Here is a 26,994-nt window from a genome sequence, read left to right on the forward strand (position 1 = left end):
TATGTTTTGATAGATCATCTAGATATGTATTCTGTATATCCTGCTTCTCTGAGCAGACACGTGTGGCCCAGTCATCTAAGGCGCCTTAATTCGGTGTCACGTGTCGATTTCCAAATTGAAATAATATGTCAACCCAAAAATCTGTTCGTAAACGAATTTAGTGTGAAACCTACAAAAAACAAACACAATGAATACAATCAGCAGTTGTATTACAAAATTAACTAGGTTTTCAAATCAATACAAAATACTGCCCAGCAATTACAATCGCAGTACCCTATAGGGTAGTAGTACCATATTGAATGGCAGTATAAAATGTGAGAGCAGTGGAAATGACCATGACAAGAAAAATAATCACCTTGCCGCAACCATGGTCAAGCTTTCGAGATATATAGGCCTAGGGTGAACAACAGGGTGAAAAGCTGGTCTTGATGTAATGTCAGATGAAATGTGAGATAACAGGCACGCGCCCGCTCCACTGATATAGTCTAACTAGCTTACAACACTTTCCACACAGTGCTAGAACAGTTCAGTGTCACTAGAACATCACAGACTAAAACGGGTTGTTTCACCTACGTTTAGTCGTGGGTTCGAATACCGAATGCGCCATGAATATATTGGGCAGACCTAACCTGTATTATCAAAGTGGTAAACGTCTGAGACCTGCAGCACCGCCGACGTCAATCCGTGACATAAAGCTGTTCAAACACAACCCACTCACTCACTCTTCTCTAAGCAGACGCCTATTCATTTAAGGCATTTATTAGTGTAAAGACGATAACCAACGCCCGACCTTTCCGAATTGACTCATATGCATTGCATCATCAATCAATACCACACGAGTAACACACACTTCATTTTATCTTTAATATCATATGACAACTTCATGACCAAGGTTATAGTAAACGAAACACTTCATTGGGTTATCAGCTAAAGGTTTCGATTAATCAACTCTTCCTTAAAGAACTCATACAACAACCAGTGACCATATGCACTTGACACACATGGAATGCTTTAACATCGATCCGTTTGAAACAAACGTGCATATTTGTTCCCATGTAAAGTCCAAGTTTTGAATAATTCCTGGCTACATGAATGACTGGGGGGAAAAACATTCTTTAATGTGGGATATCATCAATGCTGAACAAACGCTGATTATAAACGCAGCAGGTGTAAACGCCCAACCCGATCAAACAAAGAAACTCCATATTGATATATTTGTAACATATGTTGCAACAGATTGTATGATACTTTCCCAGTGATGTTTTAACATCTGCGGGAAAGAAAAGAACAATTTTAAACTGTCAAGTGGATATAATGTGATAATTCATGACCCTACAACTTTCAAATATATCAATTTGTCTTTCTTTAAATATAAAGAGTCAACGCCGGAGAACAATTAAAACAATAAAACCTGTGATTGTCCATTATCCCATTATGTTCATAACATTTCAAGCACATCCTCATAAAATCAAATGGAAGGTTGTGCGGAAAATGTTTTTAAGAACAATCCATTTTCCCCCAGCTTGTTCAACAAACTATTTATTTACTGAGCACCATCAACCAATCTTTTCATTTCAACTATTTACGCAAACAAACTATTCATTTATATCACCACTGCCAACAAACTGTTCATCGTGAGCATATCTCTGAACAAACTGGTCATTTCAAAAATCACCCTCCTCCCCCATAGAAATGAAATGGATGCTCCCTAACTAATTTTGGTATGGACACTCCAACGATCAGTGAATCCTGTCTCACACAGCGAACTGCAGAGTCATCCGCAACTGGGCCACCCGTTAAATCCCAATCAATCGTTTTCTGTCGTGACTGATGTATTCTTTGTATTCCCATGTGTCTCTCCGTCATACAAACATGGACTATGTTGTAATATAACCATTAGGTGGTAGCTAACTACCCTCACCTTTGCCAGCGCACCATAGTGACATCAACAACAGTTGCCATTCACTTAACAAACACATTTACGTGTCATGTAATACATCGTGTTATCGACGCATTGTCATGTTTGACAATGTTTTCATTAATCTGTAGAGAAGGTGCACTGAAGTCATGAAGAGAGACCTCAGACAAGCATGTGGTCAATCCCTACCCATCCTATCTCGATGACACCTGACCACGCCCACATATATTGAGTTCGACTGCAATGTTTAATTTTCCGAACATGAATTGGGGTTAGTGGTGTATCGTAGTGGTTGAAGTGCTTGTCGCCCCCCGAACACCCTGGTTAGAACTCCGCAGGGTCTATTTTGAGCCCGTTCTTGGCGTAAGGCAAAACCCTAAACCACTGTACCATAAATCATTGGTCCGATTATCTACTCCAATGAAACATACCGTATTGGCTACATCGCATGGTCGAGTGAAATACTACCGAGTAATGCGTGAGTGAGCCGCTTTCAACAGTATTTTGGTTATATCACTGCGTGTCAGTTTGATGTGGGAGGAAGGCCCGAAGTGCAGGTATGAGTTGTTTACCACTTCAATGAAACCCACGGACATGGGTATGGTGCTGACAAACCTAGAAACATAATCATGTCGAATTGGGGTTCGAACCCACATGCCAGTTCTGGCATTCCTAAGATACACAACCATAGGCAAAGGTTTGGACCTTTCTGTATACTGACGAATATCCTTCATAGTTATACATTTCTGTAATGTGGCAATGAGTCAAAGATGCATATAACATGTATATATTTCTCAGTTGTTAGACTTTCGATTTTCTAGTTTCCCGGTTAATTACCTGGCAACGTCTTCAATCATAGTAAGAATATATGGTAATTTCCTTTTATTTGTTAACAGGTAACAGGTTTAGGTAACAATAGCATATGATAATCTATGAGGTAATCACTGTAATAGTTACTAACGTTCAGATGTAAAATCACGATATGGCTGAAATATTGCCGATGTGACGTAAAGCATTAACTCACTCACTCACTCAGATTAAAATGAGCTGAAAATTGGGATATTCAGTGTTCAAATAATTAAATTTGAAAATAAAATTCATTTTGTTGAAAATTGTATTTTGAACTGCCTTAATAGACAGACAATCATAAATTATTCAAATAATAACCTGTGATAAATATAGCGTATAAAACTGTCCAATGTACGATTCCGACTTTATCATGAGTGTTTATGAATCACTATCAAATGTGACTTTTCAGATGACCATTTCAATGTATCGTTACTCATGTTATATTTAAATATTTTCTGACATTTAAAGTATATACACGATACTAATATACAAATACACAAATGTCAAATAGCAAAAGTGAAATAATTGTACATACTTTTGTTTTTGATGTCTAAATGATACCGAAAATATCTTAGTAAGGCAGCGCTTAACAGAATTTTTTATCTAAAATACCAGACATTATATGCTAACTTCCTACACCATCGAGTATAGACATAAATATAACTATCATATTTACTGGTGAATCTTAAATGAGTCTTTTATTTCCTATCGTGTGGGCATTCCCGTAGGACAAAAGGACAAGATTCGCTTGTAAAGACCATCTACATATGAAAACACGCGTGGAAAGTGTGAAGAATCAAGTTCAACCATACACGTACTGATAATATGATATTTTCCGGTAAAATCTAACTTACCAGACTTATTCCTAGACGGATGTGGGTGTTGGTAATTTTGTGTCTTGTTCGTAGGGACAATACATATGCAAAACAGAAGATACGTCATTGAATTGTCTATGAAAAGACGGTGAAGGATCTGTGAACTCCCAGACGTGTATAATAAAATCATCATTATATCAAACTTGCGTGATTATACAAGATCAGAGTGTGTATAATATACGTATATGTAAAAATGACTACGCAGTTCACACCCAAACCTAAACCTTCATACCAGTTTACAAACTTTTATTCAGCAAAGATAGGTAACATTGAGAATCCCATTTTACATTGACAGACGCCTCGAAACGAGATCTTGCGAAATCGTCAAGTTCAAAGCAAATCAATGTACATTTTGATTTCAATTTTCACTAATGACGTGGAACAATAACTCAATTCCACCTCTAGGGAAACATCCTGTCAAGACAAGCGTTACTGCATATATGAGAGCTTCTCAGGAGATTTGCAGACAAGCGTGCTTATTGGTTAGGGGAGGTAATAATATGATCATAGAGACCTATGCAGAAGCAAGCATCAAGACGAGTCTTCGTATAAGTTCTTCGCTGTAGGAAATCCGTCAGTCTCGCAAAGTTAATCAATTGCACCAGAGACCTATATGCCACATACACATAGACCGACTGTACACGTAATATTGTTTCACAAACGGTGGGCGACGAGTTAATCTCCACAGAACAGAATCAGATTCGTGCAGAGAAAAAGCAAACAATCCAAACTGTTATTATGCCGTTGGATCGGTTGTTCGTCGTCATCCCGTGCGTGCTATATAATTCATGAGGTCGTGGGCGAGCTTATAATGACATTCGTTGAGGCAGGACATAGGCGATAGAGGATCATCATATATAGGCGCCAGACAAGCAGAGCGCGTGTGTGCGTCGGGAAGGATAGTCGAAAGCTGGTTTCTATAAATCCTCACAGCTAAATTTTAAAAGAAACAGAACAAACCCTAAGTGAAGAAACTAAGGAACTGAATTTACGTGTTTACCGTTCAAGGACTGAGGCCGAAGGTAACAGAGGTAAGAATATTTGGTTAGAACTTTTCTACGGCGATTAACGAACCTGTAAAGTTTCATTTTGAGATTCAAAGTACACGATCTGACAGTTGATTATTTAGTAATGTTCTTGAATTACTGTATTTTAATTATGAGCAGTTAAATCATAATATAGAATGGATCTGTTTGTCGATAAGTAAGCGAGAGACTAGCTCCTACGGTCGGACTAATTTGGAATTAATTCACCCTGCTTTCGCAGTTTTGTCTCAAAAGAATACGAGTTTTATGGAGAGAAAGCAATCAAGAAGAATTTCATTATAAAGCATCTCTAAGGCAACGCTAGAAATTATGGGTAAGAAATTTAGTAGCAAGTAATGAAGCCTGCAATGTTCCCCTTTCTCCATTACATTTGCAACGAGAGCTTTTATTGACAGACCTACTGTTAGATGGAGGAATTCCTCCGAGGAATAGCAATGCGGAATAATTGATTACTCGTTTTCAAGAAGTTGGAACATACTCAACATTCGCTATGCCGGATTCACAACTCTGCAACGCTCTGTACTTGACAATAGATTGTACATGTGATGGGAACACTTGCGCTTTTGAAAATGGTCACTTAAAACACACTCGCATCGGGTTCGCCGTTTTATCAAATAGCTCCAACCACTGGAACAATTTGCGCTGGGTCCATCATGTTACATAACCAGTATGAATATTTATAATCGCAAGTGCCATTCGTAGTGTTTCATAACTGACATCCTACATAGCTTGAGTTCCCATTCGCGTATTTTAGTTTTGTGTTTGAAAAGATACATTATTTTATGTAAAACCAACTCCTGCACATGAAGGTTTATGATGTTTTACACAGCTGATTGAGACATTATTGAACTATTAACACACATTACTCAAAACAGGAATTACTCATTGCCGGTTTTGAAAATATGGCGCTAAAGAATTGATCTTCTTTGTAAGGGGTTTGGAGTCAGGCATCAGTACTAGACATGCTTTAAACCAAATCAAATTTGAATAATTAAATTATTCGGCGAATTCTGTGCGCAGAAAGTGGGAGTTAGCACCTCTGCGCCCCGGGCTGCCGTGTCCCGCTGTCGTGGACGATTACTGCCTGACACTCCCTAGCATTGGGACGTCAGAGGGGACGCGGGCCCTCAGATCGGAACGCGACTTATTCGCCCTTTCCAGAACACTTGGCACCTATGTCAGCATTCTTGACGGATGCTCCAAGAGATTTCCTTAGACGGTGAATTGATGACTTGACTCTCTGAATGTATTACTCTTCTTGAAAGTCTTTCAGAATTAAACCTCTTTTTTCCGAAGTCTTCGAGTCTCTGAGGAGAGTAATGTTTTGCGGTAATGTTCACTCAAAGTGTGTTAACTTTGATAGCTTTGTAACATTTGTTTTTGAAAAGGTTTCACCTTTGGAAGTAATATGTGGACATTTTATCGACCATCTTCCACAGTTTTCATGTTGTCCTTATTACGACATAATTAAGATAGCAGCTGTTCTGACAAATCAGAAGATGTCCACATCAGATCAACACTTTTAGACGAGAATACAATTTTGATTAACACGTCCAAATATTCAGAAGCATTATGTCAAGGTGATGTAAAATGACAGACTGCTGGTACGTGTAATCTGATTTGTGTGTAGAGCATGATGAAAAGAGAATGCGAAAATAATGCTGAGATGTAACGCATTAATAAATCGATGTGAAAAGTATTTTACCTAAATGTCAGAATAAATGTCACAATCTTCTTTGTTAAATACATATCAACGGTGTAATTCTCTCCTTCAAGAGATTATTCTTGGTGCAGCCGTAAATCATCCTTGCTTTCCATTCAATCAAGACGAACCAAGCTTTATAGCAAAGCCCCATCTCTTTTTGCGAGATTTGAGTACAATACTGTAGTACTTCATGGCATATCATAATTTCTATCACATATTTCAGCTTAGGAACCAGATACACTCTACTGTTCTTGGTTAGGGCATGCCTGGTCGAGACATATCCATCAAATATTCTCCCAGGACACGACCGCTTCCTCGAAAGTCAGCGTTGTAAAATATTGCGGACTGGTAAAAGCCCAAGTGACCTCTCACCAGCAGGCGCCCCGTATTATGATGTAGATTAATTCTTCATTGATACATATATAATTCTTCAGAGGTTTGTCTTTTATTCAGAACGCGGACTATTCACAGTTACATTTGACATAAAACCGACAAAATGTCTCAACTGAGACACATTTCAGAATGACGACGAATCCTTGAATTTCACAAGGATTCAATATAAGTTTATCAAGTGTAATTGTATTAAATACATAGCACACATACAACTCCCCACTGTGTCATTAACGGTTAAATTCATGTGTACGAACAACCCATATGACCTTCAGATCGGCCTTTTTAAATGTAATATCAAGTTATATAACTGATTAATTAATAATGCACATTTAATACAACGGGCAGACGAATTCCTTAATCAGATCGCCGGCGACTGCACTTGTGTCGGTATTGGGTCAGATGATTATTTCTTCATAAACATGACCAGGGGAAGCCGTGTAAATCTCCTAAGAACATATGCCGTGAACCTTTCCAGGCTGATTTCTCAAAGGTGACAACATGAGAGCTGACACCAATTACGAAAAGTGGCACCATGCCTCACTAAAGGGAGAAATGTGTATGCACATTTTTCTTTTATCTGAACAAGCCTGCTCCTACAAAAGTCGCGACGTCGGCCCTAATTAGATGCTTCCCCTCGGATATGAAGCTGGCCCTCCATCAGCCCAGGCGCAAGTACCTGGTGTTGTTGTTCAGGAAACACCTGAACTCAGAAGGACGTATCCTCGGGATTTAGGAGCAGCACTGTCTGCCAGTCATTAGAAGACAATACACTTCCCCCGGGGACGTGTGTAATCACTATATCGGTAAGACGTAATGACTAGCTGATCTGGCCAACATCCGCGTCCAAGCTACCATGGTCTTTCTGTGGTCCAAAATGAAACAACATTCACCTGGAAGTCTCCTAGAATATAAGTACTTGCGTTAAATTATATTCTTTCCCAAAATGGATAATATCATCGTAATTCTTCTTGAACTATGTGAGTTATTAAACGGTTGTACTTTTAGTAACAAAGGGATACATGAGGATTTATTTATTGAAAAAGCGAGGATAACTTAAGGGATAATAACAATGAAGTCATTAAAAATAAATCCCTGGGCTTCATTATATCTGAGCATGTGTTGCCCTCCAGGGGGTATGGTATACTATGACTGAGCGGATAGGGTTTTCTCGGGAAAGCAAACATGTATTTATATCGATATGATTCACAAAGGAACCAATACGATGTACCAGAAGTCGATTAGAATGGTCACACAAGAAAAGGCACATTACACAAATATATCAAATTATAACAGCACGTGTTCAACAGACCAGACACAGTTGCTGTCTGGTGAACAATGTGCCATAAACTTTCCTTTGGCAAGACGCACAGGAGTAGGCACGTATTATCAGAAGTTCATTTACCCATATCAATGTCCTTATGCGGAACAATAATTTATACATGCTCGTCCTGCCATATGTGATGCTCGGCACATATACATTCGACAGTTACATGCAACTGACAACGGATTGGACAGGTCGATGGACGTTACCCGGGAACCTGATGGCTTCTCAGTAGCAGTAGTCCATTAATATCAAAGATAACAATACGTTGCTAATGATCTACATGTACCATTTGCAAAGTAATATCACAACATGTGGGCCCTTGTCCGTGGTAATGTGCAATTAGATTTGGATTAAGCGAGACTTGTCACTCTGGGGTGATTAGTTGCTTGATTGATCTTACGGGTGCGCAGACAATGTACCGAGATTAACTATTCTGGAGACATTAGGAATATTGCTCTAACAATGAACAATCCTTGGTGCCGTGTAACAGTAGTAATGATGGTGTTTGTAAGTATTACAAAGGATTAACAGATATGTCTGCAATTCTCTGTTTGTTGGATTCACTCAGAAAAACCTTGTGTTATATTGATACGTCAACTGATATTCAGTCAAACGAAATGCCACCAGTCGGGAGTATATTGGGGAATTGAGACGGCTACATCCGACAGAAAGGGAACACTGTGTATAGATGTTAAAATGTTAAATAACCACACTAAAACAGTTACCATCAATGCATAGACAAGTAGTTTCTGAAGGTGTACATATTTTTGTGACAAATTAATTCATACAATGGCAGAAGAGTGAGTGAGTGATTAGTATTCCAGTTATACAATGATAGAACACGTTTGTCAGTTTGAAAGTTTAAAAGTTTGTGTTCTTTTTTCGTTAAAATATGTGACGCATTATGCATTCAAAAAACCTTCTTATTCAGTGTGTAGAGTTTCATGTTCAGGTGGAGTACAAGATCAGTATGAAACAACTCCGAATGATTATATCTGCAAGGACGTACATTTCAATGGAGGAATACTCTTACGGTATTGAGTACTAGTGTTAGGTCCCTCTGCTGTCAAACAAAGAACGTTTTGCCCATTAACAGTAGCCTAGTGTGGACCTGTTTCATACATTTATGCATAAGTCTCTGCATCAAGAATATCGACTTGCTTTGAAGCCTCCCCGTGAACAGCACGCCTGCAAATTCTTTACAAAATATTATATTCAGTAAATACGTCATCTACCTCATAATATAACATTTTTCTAAACCAGTTTCGCTTTGATTTAAACTCCATATGAAGAGCTATGTCAGTCATTGATAGTTGAGTAACTTCAATCAATATAATATTCGCACCTAAGTAATTAATCAGATGTACAAAGCATGATTTACAACGGGAACAATATGGTTGCTATTGCTCACAGCCACGCTATGAGCACTTACTGTCAGTTTATTGCATGTTTATGTACTTCTGTACTTGTGGGATATTGACGAAAAAGTGTCATTGTGTATTTTCACTTATGGTGACTATGGTTTTTATCTGTTAAGAGCTTTTAATGAACTATTGTGCAGGAAAACATGTTTATTTCACACATTAAGCATGTAAAAGATATCAGATTAAACTTGATAGGAATCTGTAGGGAGAGCACACCGTCAGATGTGTAATTATGTCGTATAGTTTCGTTTTCACAGCACTTAATATTTCTGAAAATACACATTGCAACAAAAACATATCGTCATCATTTTAAATGTAATTTAATTACACATTGTCACAAAAGAAAAGCTTATGTAAAATACATGTCACATTATTCTTTGAGTCAATACATCAGATTCCATATGGATCCACTGCTTGCTTGACGGCAACACGACCGTGAACAATCCAAATAAAATATTCAATTTACCTCTGTTTATCACTGAATACGTTTTGCTTTTAATCATCAGCTGATGTTACTCTTTTTGATTTATGTAAAGATGTAGTGTTTTTAATGTTATGTAAGCAGTCAAGCGTTGATAATTGAAACGCATGTTATCATTAGCGGAAATTGTTTAAATTGATTCTTATTTAGGTTAGTGTATTTCACTTAGAGTAAATCAATATCAGTGCCAATATTTCACAGGACCCAAATTCTCTCAAAGATACCATTAGCAGAATCCTTAGTTGGTTCTGTATGTAATTGGTTCATTGTCGATTACAATTCATTACACATATTGAATACACTAGACCTTATTTGAGTGCAGCTAACATCGTTTTCAGTTAGGATGCATGCCCTATTAATTCAAAATGGCTTCATTTTAATACTTTGTCTGCACATACAATCAAACTTAAGACACATGTTAATACATCGACGTATCAATACTTCATGAATGAAGTTGACAGATACAGTAAACTACGTTTATAACGACCACGCTTATTACGAACTGACGGATATAACGAAATGTCTTTTGATCCCGTCCATTTGCTGTATATTTGCTGTATATATATATGCTTATAACGAACTACGGTTATAACGAACTAATATTAGTAGTTTTCCTGTCTTTACATGTACACGAAGATTTGAATAGCATTAGAATGGTTTTAGTTTATATGTGTGTTCAGTATGTGTGTGCTTATCACCATTGGCGTCATTTTGTATTATGTTCCTGCGAAAAGGTAATATGGCAACACATCAACACTCTACTCCCTGGACAGTTAAATCCCGTATGTGCGTTGGCTAATGCTGTATTGACTATATGTTGTTGATTTCAACAGAATATCAGTGATGCTAATCTCGAAAATTTCTAACCCCAAAGCAAACCTGAGCCGGCCGCAACAACCTTGCTCAAGGGATAGTTTGGTGACGATAGAAATGCTATATATCAATAATTAATTTTCTTCTGGCAGGTCGTACTAAAGCAGAAATGCTTGTATCATAATTAATTCATCCACTGGTATCGTAATCACTGGTGGTGCTGGAGCGATTTATAAGATAGGCCCTCCATGTAGCTTGACCGTGCTCCGTGCTGCGTGTCCGCCTACGTGTGTACTTCGAGGACGTAAAGAATATCAGTTGTATCAATTCACGTAATCTAGAAACTCTCAGAAGCATCAACTCGCAACTGCACCTGGTTGTATCACAAGCGATATTTGCATGCCTTTATCTTCTGATTAGTTACTGTCGATAAGTGAAGTGTGCAATAATGTGGAAAAAATAGAATATTTTCCCACAAACATATCCTTCATTAGAAATAGTTTATTCTAATTACATAATAATATATATGATAATATTTGACACTGCTTAGGTAATTAAAAAAATGTACAGGAATTGATATGTTCGTTGTTCATGGATAGCGATACACAGTTTCCCTTGAAAAAAAACAACATTTGGCAGTGTCCTAATCGACAGATCCCTACGCCGAACCCCCATTTTTCTGCTACTTCTATCACAACGGCCTGATGTGTCTTGTGCAGTTACCGTAAACAATGAGCATAGCCTTTCTGAATCAGAAAGAGATAGTCTGGTCATCTAGACACTGCCTTCGGCAACGAAGATTTGGGATAACGAAGAGGCAATCACTCCTCTCTGCCCATTTCAATTTGATCAGCTGGAAGTGAAATCATACAGAAAGCAGCTCATTCACCGACAGTTTAGACTATCCCCGGAACGATCGGCAATAATCATTCACTCCACACACTTGTGTTTAGTCGATGGAGAGGCATCTGGCGCTCAATTGGTAGCTGCAGGGTAGTTCCATCCGGCAACAATCAGAGCTACCAGGGTAATTATACCACTAAACCGCCCTGGAACGTGCCTTTTTCCTATAGACAATGGTACAGTGGACAACTGATAATCTTACAGACTTCAAATAACTGTTTGGGACAGAGCAAACATGAACAAAGCTACTGTAAGCAATTTCATCGTAGCGTTACTCTATCGGTGGGTGGGATTTATGCAGTATCAAATGAGGTTCAAAGGAACAAAAAAATTGATTTTTTTCTGTGTTTAACCGTCGGAACTGAGGGGAGTTAAATAATGGTAATAATATAAGGTTTACATCAGAGAAACATATGTCTCGATTATGTGAAACAGATTTCACTGGGCGTAAAAAGGCATAATCTGGAATATGGAAGTAAATGCGCAGAAGAGCACTCAGCTCATCTCACCATGTGGGCGGTCGGGTGGCCTAGTGGTTAAAGTGTTTGCTCGTCACGCCGAAGACCCGGGCTCGATTCCCGAAATGGGTACAATGTGTGAAGCCCATTCCTGGTGTCCCCCGCCGTGATATTGTTGGAATATTGCTAAAAGCGGCGTAAAATCAAACTCACTCACACTCATCTCACCATGTTACCTAAATAACGTCCACAATAATTGTCCACAATGGCGTTTGTTTTCATTAATAATAATTCCACATTTGCAACAATGCAATCTCCCACAAGAAGAGTGATCAAACTGTAAAACCAGTTCAGTCTTTAAGTTAAACACAACATACTACGTACAATTATAACCAGAAAAACAAAGCAAACATACTTTCTTCAATGTGCTACTTTGTCGTTCCGCGATGAGTACAATTGTATCCTGACGGTGGGGATGGATGCGAACACTGCTGACCACTGATGTACTTATTTCAGCTCGTTCCTGACCTAATATACTTACATGATTACTGATTAGGTGGTGAAACCCTGTACCATCACTGACGTTTGGGTTCACAGCGCTTTCAGTGTTGTTGCAATCATATAGAGACGTGTCGTATATATCATGTCGAAGTGTAACATAGACACCCCAGACAGACACAGTATACGGACTCCGAGCCGCCGACCAGTCCTTGTTTTATGCCCTTAATGCCGGGTGCCAGGCAGGGTAACAACAAGTACCGTCGTTGAACGTCCTTATGTATGACGCGGCCTTGGGATCCAACCACCGACCTTCCGCTTTCTGCTTGACATCACCTTTCTATGGCCCAGCAAGGTAGAGAGTTGAAAGAGCTTTCTCGGCAACTAGCAAACACCTATTAATATATATTGTACATTGAAAAAGTTTAAAATCAATGAGTATTTTGGAAATCCGTTATTTAGTTTTAATTTGATGTACTGGAATGAAAGGTAATAATGATTTTTTGAAGTTTTGTTTGTTATTTATTGCCACACTTAGCAATATTCCAACTATGTGATGGCGGTGTGTAATAATCGAAATCTGGGTCAGACAATCCAGTGATATCGTGAACAACAATCCATACGGGGTACGATGACACGCTATCAAGCAAGTCATTGAGCCTGTCAGTGACCACTCTATCCATTACGTCTACTCTTACTACACTCATAGGTTGCTGGGGACAAATTCTATACCGGCATCCTCACGGGGCTCTTCCATTTGAAGCAATCTGCAATTTGATATCATAAGTTGAGAAACAAAACTACCTCGCTTCCTTGTGGTTCCTTTATTACTTGACGCTACCGTCTCTGCCGCTATCTCTAGGGTCTGGCCTAGGAAGCGCGACCTCTTGCTATTCAAACATATCTTTATATTACAACAATTACATTCTTAACCATGCCTCGACAACAGATCTCGACAAAGTCGTAACCTATGTTTGACTTGTGCTGACGACTAAATGCTATCTGGAGCTTGCAGCATTCTGACAGGGACCTAATTGGATATCCCCGATATAGTTCAGAGCCACATAAACATAAGTTAATGTTTGTCCATCGTTCATAATTCCTCAATTGATGTATTACGCCTAGAATAGAGCAATGCCTTTGATCATTTTACACATTGTTGGGAAGCCTAAGCTTTCCTCTGTCATGTTCTTGTTTGTCATCAACACGATCGTTGAATTCCATTCCCTGTTCAATGTCATTTTTGCAATGTTTTTAAGCTTGCGCTGAAGGAAGAAATACGTTATTCATAAAACTATATTTTGCATATTTGGTACACGTGCGTTCGTAGCACTTAGGACGTTGTCTTTTCAACTGCCCAAAAGTTTTCCACAAAGAGGAATACGCACAGGTGTGGTGAAGAATATAAAAAAAGTTTTTATTGCGATTGAACTTCTATAAAATAATAAAGACATTCATTTCATTATACCATTTAATTCCTAGGTATAAGGACAACACACGTACGGTTGGGGTTGTGTTGCGCCTAATGATAACATACAAAGAAGGTGGTAAAGTGTGGAAGGTGTCGCATCCAGACATATTAATACATTTACATCTCAATGCGATCACGTCTCAAGCAAAGTCTCACAGACATGCGAGCAAATGGTATCTATTTCAATTGTAAATGGTGAGTGCAATATATTTTGATTACAAAGCACCTCCGATTAAATCAACTTTAAGAACACCTCGAATTGTTTTCACAAATAACTTTAATCTGGCACCTCTAGACTTAACACGTTTATTCTGAAAAGAACAATCTGCAAATTCAGTTTGACTTATTGATCGAAAAAACTTTTGTCGTAAAGTATTTAACAAATCCTTATCTGTCGAGCAAAATACTGTTTGCCACGGTATTCTATGCATGTATTACGTGAAAGATGCATGGGTGCACGTCAAATAATCAATGTAAATATATGTCTGGCACTGTGTGGCGTATTGGTGTAAGAGGGTTTGTCCTTCCAGTGTGATGTACCAGTAAAGTAAGCACGGCGAACATCAAACACATTGCTCCGACTCTGTGGCTATACTATCCTATATATTGCACGCTTTGTCAACCGGAATAACGCAACCAGCAGCTCATAGGCGACGAGTAACTGTGTACAGTTTTTAGTATCCGACAGGAGAAAGCGGTACAAAAATTGCATGTACAGTTACATGTAAAACGATATGAACATTTAGTATGGCCATCCGTCCATGTGTGTTTCCAATGCTGAATAATTAGTTATATTTAGCATTCCCCGCGAGCAGTTTGTTTTGGGGTTCGGGACATGCTGCATTATAGATTCTGCTGACACGTAACGATGATGTATTCTTTCACTGGGAGAAGTGACAATTGGGTTTGCTTCGTAAATATAGAATTTTATCCATGTGACCCATTGATTATATGTAGAAAATAACTTATAACACTTCTACAACGGGACAATAGGATTACCCATGGTGTGTATCTACTGGCTCCAAATAATTGTCCAGATAGAAATACAACCAGCAAATTAACAGTTCATGCTGCCGGCTCTGTGATGGTGGACGATGTACCAGATGCCTAGGACAGCAATAGCCAAGAGCCAACCGTCGACATTCTCTGAAAAACAATTCTGCTTTGGGACCATTGGTTCGCAACATATCTCTCTATAATCACACCTCAATCTCTACAGCAGCGTTTATCGCTTCTCCAGCTCCAACAATGGAGATTGGGTCGCCAAAGGACTTGTCCCATCTGATTTGGATTGTATTTCATCATCTTAAAGCCAGATCGATAGTTCCATACACCGCCGCTCGACAGCGATGCCTATAAGCTAGCCCGATGACCACATAATGGCGCTTATGGTTTTATATATCCTCATATTGAACTAATAAATCGTAAAACCTCCTCACATCGTATTGATCTTGGACTCCTAATTCTTTGAAGCCTTGCAGATATCTAATTCCAAAGTTGAAACACAACCATCGTGTAGTGATGTAGGGTTCTTTCCATCACTATGTATATACAGTGAACTTCATGTTTATGTGTTTACGTGCTCCTTCAGATAATGTCATCTCCAGGTAAATTCACTGCTTCAGTGCTAATGCGTGTTTTAAATGCATCCATTCTCTTGTGTTGAAAATGTTAATTAGATATATGATATTCTGGCAGTGTGTAGGATTATTGCAAGTCTGCCTCTGTAACGTCAAGGTGTATTCCCTGACACCTTCGCAAAGATTTTATTTTGAAATAACATCGGTTGTCGTCAGCAGCATGGAAATAAGCATGAACAGAAAAGTTTCACTGGCACATCATCTAGTTCACCACGTAGTGCAGACAAAGTTGATTCATATATTCAGCAGCGAGCTTACATCCATATATATGCATATAAGGGCCTATGCGAAACAAATGTTAAATACAATAATCATGAGCCAGATTGTGTCACAAATAGCAGGTTGTTTTCCTTTTACTATATTCTTCACTTGAATTAAGTGTTTGTATTTTGTTACATGAAACAAGATAATAAAACAAGGGCGTTCCGCAGCCTATATTCCTATTTTAACGCGGCTGCATTGATTTTCCTTAATGCACAACGCACCAAATTAGAAGTACGTCCAAATGCGGATTCTCAGAGGGACCAGCATATTAAATGCAGTTCCAGATGATCGCATGCATCGGTCCGCTTCGATAGGGTACCATAGGGACGGTGTCTCAGTTTACAGACATTTTTATATTCATTCTATACTTTGAGAAGACCTTTATTCAGGTTAAAACGTGCACCGATTCCCTTAGGAGCAATTACAAAGCAATGTACCACAAACTATTGAACGGCCAAATGTTTCTTAATCGCTACTTATCCGCGTGCTTTGGTGGTGATGTCATCATGGAGCAACACTAGTGGAGCCTCTCAGACTAAAACAGTTACACGTACCTTACAGTAAAGCATTACAACACTACGTCCTAAGCACCGGGTTGTATCCGTGCCTCTTCATACGTGTGTTGATAGGTCATACAAAACGAATGGGAGTGTGTGCGGCGATCTGATGCATTAAAAAACCCGATTAAAGGGGGTCGAATTGTATCCTGAATAGATTTTTGGACAAGTAACATGCCTTAATTCGAAAACAAATGTATTCGAAATTGTTACACAATTATCCTTAACATGATATATAGCGTATGGTTATCAGGAATAATCAGAAATCTACAAGAAAAACTTCGATTTAGTTGATTGTCTGTTCATTCTTCAAAACAGGCAGGTCATGTTGTCGCATATCACCCAGCCGCTGTTTTATGATGTCATAGCATTCAATAGTGTCGTCATGTATGAATCGCACGCAGAAAGACAGCTTCACGAAACGTCGTATAAATTACAATATTTACATATGTTCATATGCTTATCTAACTTAATGCTAACCTTGACACCCACATACTTCCTCCGTGGCCACCTACCCACCACCTACCAACCATTTAACGATCTATCCACCACTCACAAGGATGTTTCAACACTCATACGCCTGCATGTCTCTGACTCATCACCATGGCATCCCACGTAATGACTGAATTAAAAAAAAATTTTACTTCAGTAAGTATGTGTGTTTTGTGTCCACGGATCTACCCACGTGCATGACTATCCTCTTCCCTACTCCGTGCCTTCCCACCAACGACTGGTGTGTCAACAGCGTTATCTGTTAACTCCGTTTGTCATCTTCATGGGGTTGATTCATGCCTATCTGTGTGGAGGCTCAGGACAAAACTAATTGTTGACATATTTCAGTCAATGAACGTTTCTGACTATCGACATTGTAACTATCCATTAACTGGGATAGAACAAGCAGCAACAAACATGTGTAATTATGTCCAATGTGTGCGCGTGCTCTGATGGAACAACTATTTTACACGATTTTAAAATTTTACATTTTGAGTAGTTCTTGAAGCAGTATATAATGTTGAAATGAATATTATTCGTGGGGTATTATTGGAATGCGTCTAAAATATGATGTATGATGAACTCTTTATACTGTGAACGAAAAGCCTTCCATTTAGGAATGGAAATTGTTAACATCAGCAGCGCGATTACTCATCTCATGTCATGAGCTTTAGACCATTGATTTGAGGCTTGGAACTTTTCTTGCGCGTATTTAGTATTCTGATGTGTCGCTTTGAGAATACGTTGCTGTGTGAGGTTTTTTAAAAAGTATGATTGAGTGAATTCTAAGTCCCAGCAAGTGGCAATAAGGGTATGCCTTGGCAGTGATGTCAAAACATCTTTTCCCAACCAATGAATATTTATTGGGGTTCGTTCTGTACAGATACACCCATTTTAATACTAAAGACAGTTATTTAGAAATTAAATCCACACTTGATTTTTGAAAACGCAAATTAACATATATGTTTTAAAGAACAGGTGATTTGGTAGATCCATGGTTTAAACGTTACATCAGTTCAATGGTTCATGTTAATCCCGTTATTGGTGTCTTCGGCTTTTGAAAAATCGGCGTAAAATCCTGCTCATTCACTAGCTTCTAAATAACAGTGCCATGTACTGTACTGCACGTGTACATGGACAGTTAAACAGACAGACCTTAAAACCAACTGATATTAAAGGTAGTCTGAAGTTTGGGTCTGGGTGGTTACATGGATGACGTGTCGGATTAATCATCATCTATCGGATGATACATGGTTCACTTTCACACATGACTGAGGACCACTGTCTGGATCCGGGGCTCTATTAACCCCAGGGCAAGGAGGTTATTGAAAACCCTCTGGAGTCCCAGCCTTGTCACTTTATCATTTTTATCTCAGGACGTACACAACCATGATGGGAAAAGCAACTCATAACTATATTTCCACGTCGAAAACAGGCTCTGAAACCTTGTGCAATGAGTGTCGGAAGTCGGTTCAGAGACTATGACGTCATGAGTACAACGTTGGTGACCTCTGGGGACATGTTGTACGACCCGGGATTTATTGTTTCTGTACGCGGTAGGACATCTAATTCCATCTTGGTCTTCTCGGTGATATAGGCGAGCCTCTCTACCAGAACATATTACATCTCCAGTGAGCAGTCTGTGAATACTTTATCGTCGACATCTAGGTAACTCAAATATTTATAAAGGACGGAGCATACTCGTAATGTTGATAAATGTTCCATTGATTGGGATTTATTTCGTCTGAGCTATTTATAGTATCTATTGTTAGAGATTTAAGGTTCGAATGTTCTCGATGGACATGGATAAACCACATGGTTATGGAGATATATACATATGTTATTGTATTAGTAAGGTAACACATTACCTTCCGGGTATACATAGACACAAACCTTATCTATAATCATAAGAAATTTCTACTAAAGAAGAGTCCAATGTTCGATTCTGACTATATAATAAGTATGTGTTTATGAATGACTATCAAATAGTGGTTGTACCAGGTGTTTGCGAGAAGGTGACCGTATCCTGCCCCACCGGATGCACCACCACAAACACATGCACAGGCAAATCAAGTGTTCACCTGAAAGAGGGTACCTATCGTACACGTCAAAACTGAACTTGCATCGGTCACCTTTTTCGTCACTGATTCGTCCAATTTGGCAATGTTCTCCACATGGCTACCATACAACGTTTTGAAGCACTCGCGTGGTGCTTACAGGAATCTTTATCTTGGTTTTACCCCACGACCACCGGATCTTGACAGTGAGGGACACAGCTTTGTGCAGTCATGTGTGCGTCACAAGTAACCCTGCCATTAAAGGTAGAATCATAGAATAAAAATAAACAAAATTTATTTTTCCTTTCTTGTTAATCACCGCAGATAGCAATATACCCACGACCTGTAACAGTGACGGAAACAACGAACAACGTCCCACTCCCTCGGGGCACATGACACGCAATCAGTGTTATAGATCTAAAGCTTGATTCATCAGATACAATCGTCTCTTTGTGCTATTTTACACGAGTATGCAGACGTGGAATAACACCATTGAGCGACCAACTCTGTGGTCTCGTGGATACAGTGTCTTCTCGGAGAGCGGAAGGTCGGTGGTTCGATCCCCGGCCGCGCCATATAAAAAGACGTTGAAAGATGGTACTAACTGTTTCCCTTAGTTCGGGCTAGTACAACACATGCACGCACGCACGCACGCACGCACGCATATAAGTGCAATAATCTTGAGCGCGACGTTAAACCCCATTTCACCTCACCTCACCAATGACCAAATTGTTTAAAGTTTCTACACGACAAACTAACATTTAATGTGCCACTTACCTTTGCCCAAATCCTAGTTATGTAATATACAGAAGCGACGCGGTGACCAGTTTCCGAAAGCTGTGTCTAGGTTTTATTTAGTCGTGACTCTGTGCAGAGTAATTTCGTCATGAAGACGTAAATCATATTATGTTTTCAGTAACCTTGGAGAAATGAGCCTAGGATTGTAGGGTGATATTACATCTCCAAACCTCCCCGAATACTGTCCTCGCTGACCAGTTCTTAATCTTGTTTCCTCTCAAGAACAGAGTAAGTAAATATCATTCTGCTTCAACAACTGATTTTGGTTCAGTGCCAAACGTGTTATTCAGTGGCGGCGGTCCGATGTGAAACAGTGCGTGGAGATACGGAATTGTCTGCTCTGGCGTTTGCCGCACATCATGCACACGTGTAATGGCTGACTTTAGTGTTCATTTGAATTACTTGGTTATTATCTTTCCTGTTACGTCGGGTGCAACAGTTTTAAGTGTGATGTTAGCCACACAAGTTGGCCGTCTGGTTATGACCACGGCGTTATATCAAACACTGAAGTTCACATCCAAAAAGTAAAGCCTTGGGATAAAACACCTTTGTTCAAATCTGACACAGGACCAAAATTGCCACTTTAAACACAGCAATTCTTCAAATTACCGTGTGAAAAGCATTCTGGTATACGTAATGTTAATAGAATAGTGGAGCGTCTGGTTACAGAATCAGAGTTGCGTACAATAGCGCTCTACATCAGAATCGTTTTGTGACGGGTTTGAATCCCACATTAGGCGACATACCCGTCCTGATCTGTTCCACCAGTAACCGTTTACAACCTGGATCACTTTGAGTTTCAATATCATTACAAGCCCGACATGCTTGGATGTGGATGAGATACTGCTCAATGTGGCGTCAAAGTCAAATGACGCTCAAGCTTATCGTCGGGTACTTTGTAAGAGAACAATGAAGGTTTGCCATGACGAAGTGTCTGAGAACTGCCAAGAAGTGTTCTACCTACAGCATCTGAAGACTACATGACAGCAACAGCATGGAAATCATCCTTTTCAATATGTACATATCTGAACACATCCAAAGTAATTGGCATTGACATAGCACATTTAAAATATTTTCCTGTTAAAGAAATAACAATATTACTGATTGTGTTGGTAGACAACTGTATTTATCCACGGGTCCTTTATTCAGATATGCTTATCATCATGAAGTAATATGAGATGATGACGATTTTCGGAGATGACTTACTTCGTGGCAATCACTTTAGTTTCCTTCGACACCCAACACTCTTCAGATGATGAATCACTTTTTAGGCATCGCTGTTATAAGAATTCGATCACAGTAATCGATTTGATTTATTTGCGTAATTAGTATAGTTTAATCTTTAGGCTACGTGAATGAAACCCTTTACTAAATTTCTTAAGTGACAGTAGTGGCACCTCAGACTTGCGAGTGTATCACTTTGCTGATTATGAGTTATACTTGATTGCTGTACTGGACGTGTCTATTGGGTGTCTATTCGCCTTGATATTCCAACTGCGGCGTAAAACAAAATTTCTCTCACCTCTCAATTAGTTATGATAAAAGCAAATATTCCGTTAATGTTTTCCTAAAATGAAAAAAAACAAGCTTCTGTGAACTTGAAAAACATTTTGCTTAAAACCTTTACCACCATAACCAAAATGAAACTGCATGGGCTATTACTTCATCTAGGATATATTTTGGGGTACCGAAAAGCGGAAATAGAAAAGGTTATAGTCCTATTGTTTCAGACTTTCCAAGTATCATATCTATACCTTTATGTCGACCAATTGGCAGTGAAAAGAGCACCTCTCAGACACTGGCCGAGATGTGTAACGAACCGTGTGTAACGCCGAAGGCTACCATTACTTTAGGTTTGGCATGTGTCCATGTCTAGTGTCCATTCTGCGCATGCAAATAACCATCAAGTGCCACTGAGCTTGTCCTTCAAACAAAACTTGATTACCCAAAGAGAGAGATCACCGACAATTTTACATTACAATTTTGTGAGTGAAAGTTTAAACAACGTTCTACCATACTAGCCATCAAGACGAATTTAAAATGCATTTCACTGTGGATGTTAATTATATTTTCTAGGCAGAGTTTCCAACATGGCCATTATATTGATTAGTTTGTGTTCGCATCTTCACAGTTTGATGTGGAGATCACAATGGGTAAAATGAATTACCGATGTGTATAACGACAATGACATATAGAATTTCATCTTCCTGATCATCAGTGTTGTATAGAATAATATCATGATGGCACGCACGCTCAGGAATGAAATCAGCATGCATTTAGTCCGATATATACTCATGTGTGAAAGAACAATGTACACCGCAAACATAATCATTGATTTCTTAGAATGATGGGTGTGAGCGGGTGTTGATACTGACATAATTATGTCACTGTAAATCACAACATTAACATATGCGCCTACTGCTCAGAAATAATAACGCTCACATTGACAGAAAGCCCATGACAAGGTAAACGTACTCTAGACGTTATTCAGTATATCAAGCAAGAACTAATCTTTATCAATTATGCAATTTCAATCTTAACTTCCCACTCCTATGTCTCAGACGAGCAAGAAGTGTAATGAAAGTGGCCGATTCAAGGAATTATTAAACAACACAATATAAAAAATCTGCAAAGAGTGGTACTTTAGATTGATGAATTGTTCTCAAGAATCCTGTCTCGGAACTTTGGTTCGTTTAGTTACATTAGAGAATAAATATTACCACGTATAATGTTTCACAACTGTTAATCTGTCATTCCGGTTGTCATCGTTGGAGAGATGTTTGGCATTTTGACGGTCGTGGTAGCACGAAAATGATGTTTGAAGTGTATTTTTTTGTGATTGATTAATCATTGTTAACGTAATTATATTCGTCGTATACTCTTGTTCCTGTTCTACGAAAGTCTGTCATAAAACCGTTTCCTTTCGTGGAGACTATCTAATATACCCAAAAGACAGTACTAGTGAGTATACTAGTTGAGTGAGTTTAGTTTATTGCAGAAGTTTAGTTTAATCAGGACGTGTAATCCTCATCTGGTAGATGCAATTTCACAAACACGGGCTTGTTGCTGATAGACCGAGGATCCTATTCGGAACAAATCATTCGAATCCAAGAGAAGCAGTGCCTGGAACAGATAAGGGACACCACTCTGCAAATCCAGATGCAGCGTCATAAACCACTGTGACACCTTTGTCACTAGATACTATACACAGTGAAAATTTTAACTGAACATCAAAACGTCACGAGGCTGAAAACAGTCGCCGAAACGCATCACCATCAAATAAAAAAATTCTTGTTTGTTTAATTTTTAGCCCGGCAGTTTTGTTCCCATTCATCATTTCCATGTTTACTACATTCCATGTTTACTACATTCATTAGCAGTATAGAAACGTTGACGCTGATAAAATCCATGCGAATGGCAAAAATGTGAAAACACTATGGAAGTGAGAAACGGACACGTTAACCGGTAACCTGCCCAGTAATTGAGTGAGTAGTAAACAGATGAACTCCTAGCTTCAATTCTGACCCAATCAATTATTTCAAACGGTTCTACAATTGATCCCAACGAGACCGAAAGTACAGAAGTTCTGTTGGAGGAGTGGATATGGCTTAATTAACATTAATGTCACGGGAACTTTACAAGAGACACCACTGATTGCTTGGTCAACAGACATCAGCCAGCACAAACAGAAGACTGACAGTTTCAGTGAAAACATCATAGCTGTAATCTAGATTTGACCGTCCATTAGCCGACGTTTTGTATGCACAAAGCAAGGTGCTATCACCGTCACACTTTTCGACCTAACTTGTTCATTTTAATTTTGTGAAACGTCTAGAAATGTGTTTCGTATTGATTGTTTCGATTGGTACGATGTTCCATTGAATTCCGCGTGCAATAGTCCAGTGAGTATAAACGTGTAGCGGAAATTAAACACTGGTATTATATGGAGTAGTGGCAAAGACCAACGTCTGGGGCATTCCGGTGCATCAGTGACATGTTCCTGCTTTCAAGACCCCCGACCCTTCCCAATTGTCCCCATCCTGAACACACACGCTTCAGTAGTCCTTGTCGGTTACACAAGCTTACTTTACGCCTTCAGCTCCCTCATACCCAAGTAATTCCCAATATGGCAATGACAGGTGAATGGAGACCATTGATTCTACTTCAGTTAACAATTGCGGTGTTATTTGATTAAAAATATCTATTTTACCACATGTTTCGGGCTGGTAGATACCTAAGGACTTGTTCACTAAGCTTTGTATTTACCGTCAAATAAAACCTTTTATCTGTTCAAACTTTCATTTGTCTTTCATGGCATTTCGATATCACAATCTTTGAAGTTGATGTCATGATTCCCTTCAGCATTGCATATTCTGATATATGAAGGAGAGTGATATATAAGGACAATACCAGTTGAAAAAGGGAATTGTGGCTTATTTATAGTGAATATTTTCTCGTCATGTACTTTATGGTAGTAACCTTAATCATGAATTGCACGAAAATGTTTTGTTAATAAATTCAAAGGCGTATTAGTACGTAAAAAAGTGATCAAACCATTAAGATTTATTGTCGCTAAGGACACACGCTGTTTGTGCGGCCTTTATTTTGTATTTGGTTTAACATCAGCTTTCATCCCGTCCATGCCATCTCCCCACGTGACGAATAGCAATTCTAAAACATCGTTGGGCTCATCTGGAGGTTGGGTGACAGAACTGATAATACATGCGTAAAAGACTGTGTGACTACTTCTTTGCTGACGGAAATCAAATTTATGTCCCTTTGTATGTTCTGATTATAAAACCTTTTATTCTTCAAAGACAGGCCGTGTGAATGTTCCGCCTTTATTGCCTGATCTCATATCTAACATCATATTTGATCTAATTTTGTGCCATACTGTCATTCATCGATAAAGATTATTTTCTATTTGTGAAATACGATGACATGACCAGAAACTGATTGATTTGTTAAAGAAAGCTAACATCAAAGTCCAGGTACAAGAGTTATTTTTACATTTATTTAACCTTAAACATCAACAATGAAGCGATTGCTCTTTCAGTCTTGGTTTACATAGGATTATCAAACAGATGGCGATCTCCTTTTTATGGGCAATGGTTAAAAGCTATTCCATCCTTGCAAGGTGTGGGAATAGAGGAAAAGCAGTCTTCATCCTGCTAAAACAGTGTGGTAAACTGAATATCACAAGGGGATTATAACACAATTACATCCGAAAAATGAAAAATCCCAATCGTGTTGTTGTATCAACGATTTGAATTTTGCAGTAGATGGGCAAAACCAGTTATCACATTTCCCAGAAGTCGCTACCTCTCTTGTCGAACAAGATGGTCAAAGTTGTTAAAACTAGCTGTACTGTTCGAACCCCATAGCCATACCGGTATTCCAGTACCAGTAAATTACAAACGTCTACGATCAACGTCTCTTTTGACTACCCCGGGGATATCACTATGAAAGTCTAGGAAGCTGTCTTCATTTATCAATGATTTAGATCTATGCATAAAGAATCAGATTGACAAAACACTCTCCACAAGACTTATGACAATAGGGATGACACATCAGTGACAAAAATGATGTCCGATGCAATTCCCTATTTTGACTTGTACCAAGTTCCCGTGTTCAGGGGTGAACAATTTTTAGGTGAACAATTGACTTGCCTTTGCATGCGGTGGAGCAGGATACGCTCACACCTGGTACCATCACTATTTGATAATGATTCATGAACACATGCTCATGATGTAGCCGGGATCGTGCAATCGACTCTGCTTTTGACAGATATTTCTTATGAATATGGAAATGGTTTGGATTATATGTTATAGGGTTAAAATGTGATTACTACCTTATACCAGGAAACAACACTCTTTCAGGATTTTAGAGAATATGCCTTTTCCCACTCAAACTACAATGGTACCTTATCGGTTCAAAGCTCTTGATTGTTGTATAGGCAGAACAATTTCCTTTTCCTGTACGTAAATATCAACAGTGAAATTACTATAAAAATAGTTCACGTATCAAAGTGTTTTCTGCTAGAAACGAAAAAGCAGAGTGTTGTTAAGTTATTGCTTTCTTACGTAATATAACATGACACAACACATCTAAGAGTTGAACATTATGCATATTTGACACATTACCCCATCGATAGACGACACCGAACTAATAATGAATTCTCCGAATCGTTATATCTAACCGTACATCAAGCTTCTATTAACAAACTCATATACCGTTTCGATATGTTCGTGTGCCTGTCGCTGCAAAAGGGATCACCCTAATATTGGTTTCCCACTTTAGATCATTGTAGACCATTGTATTACATAAAGGGCGAGAAAGGTATTCTCATGGCGCCCCGTAGCTGTTTGTTTGCGAGACGTCGAGTATTGATGGCGGTTTTTGATCATTGTATCTTTACACATGGCTCGTTTGCAATGCTGTTCCTCTAACGTTCAACAGCACAAAACACTCAATATCGGACTTCTGCGGTGTAAACGTAAATAAATACACAGACCATTGACAGAACATAATTTCCCTCTGTTGTTGAAAATCGATCGTCCTAACAAATCAAGAGATGAAGATACATCGATATACTAATGAAAGTAATAAATGCATCTGATCAGCTGCCGGCTTGGGGATAGTTCATGGCTTAATCCTAATGAACCCCGAGGAAAAGGCACTGCGCCGTTTGATGTTAATATCCGAATGTTTGTGGTTGTTTTAAGCCATGGCAAAGCCAAATGCCTATATATCTCACAACCGAATACCCCAGGAGACGCCCCGGAAGCTATGAGAGTGAGCAGAACAGAAAGTCTGCGACTTTATGGTTCAGTAGATTTTGAATTGTATGTATGTTGTGTTCGATGGAAGAGTAAAATGAATTAATTCTTTATGGGAATGCACTGAGCTATTGCATGCATTGCACTATTGTTGTATGAGAACGAAAAGAAGGACTAGTATTGGAAAAGAATGTACCAGAACATTGTTGCTCGAGAATAAATATGACTTGTTTTGCATAAGAATGTACT

General features: G+C 38.8%; 1 protein-coding gene across 1 annotated transcript in view; it reads left to right on the forward strand.

Moving 5' to 3' along the window:
- Nucleotides 1-4,230: 4,230 nt before the first annotated feature.
- LOC124144210 (neuropeptide prohormone-4-like) overlaps nucleotides 4,231-26,994 on the forward strand; it is a 44,395-nt gene continuing 21,631 nt past the window's right edge. Inside the window, exon 1 of the mRNA XM_046513508.2 lies at nucleotides 4,231-4,673. The gene's annotated coding sequence lies outside the window, so the exon portion shown is untranslated. The remainder of the gene's footprint in view (nucleotides 4,674-26,994) is intronic.

Source organism: Haliotis rufescens, unplaced genomic scaffold, assembly GCF_023055435.1.
Source record: "Haliotis rufescens isolate VD_foot unplaced genomic scaffold, xgHalRufe1.0.p SCAF_82, whole genome shotgun sequence".
NCBI classification, from domain to species: Eukaryota; Metazoa; Mollusca; class Gastropoda; order Lepetellida; family Haliotidae; genus Haliotis; species Haliotis rufescens.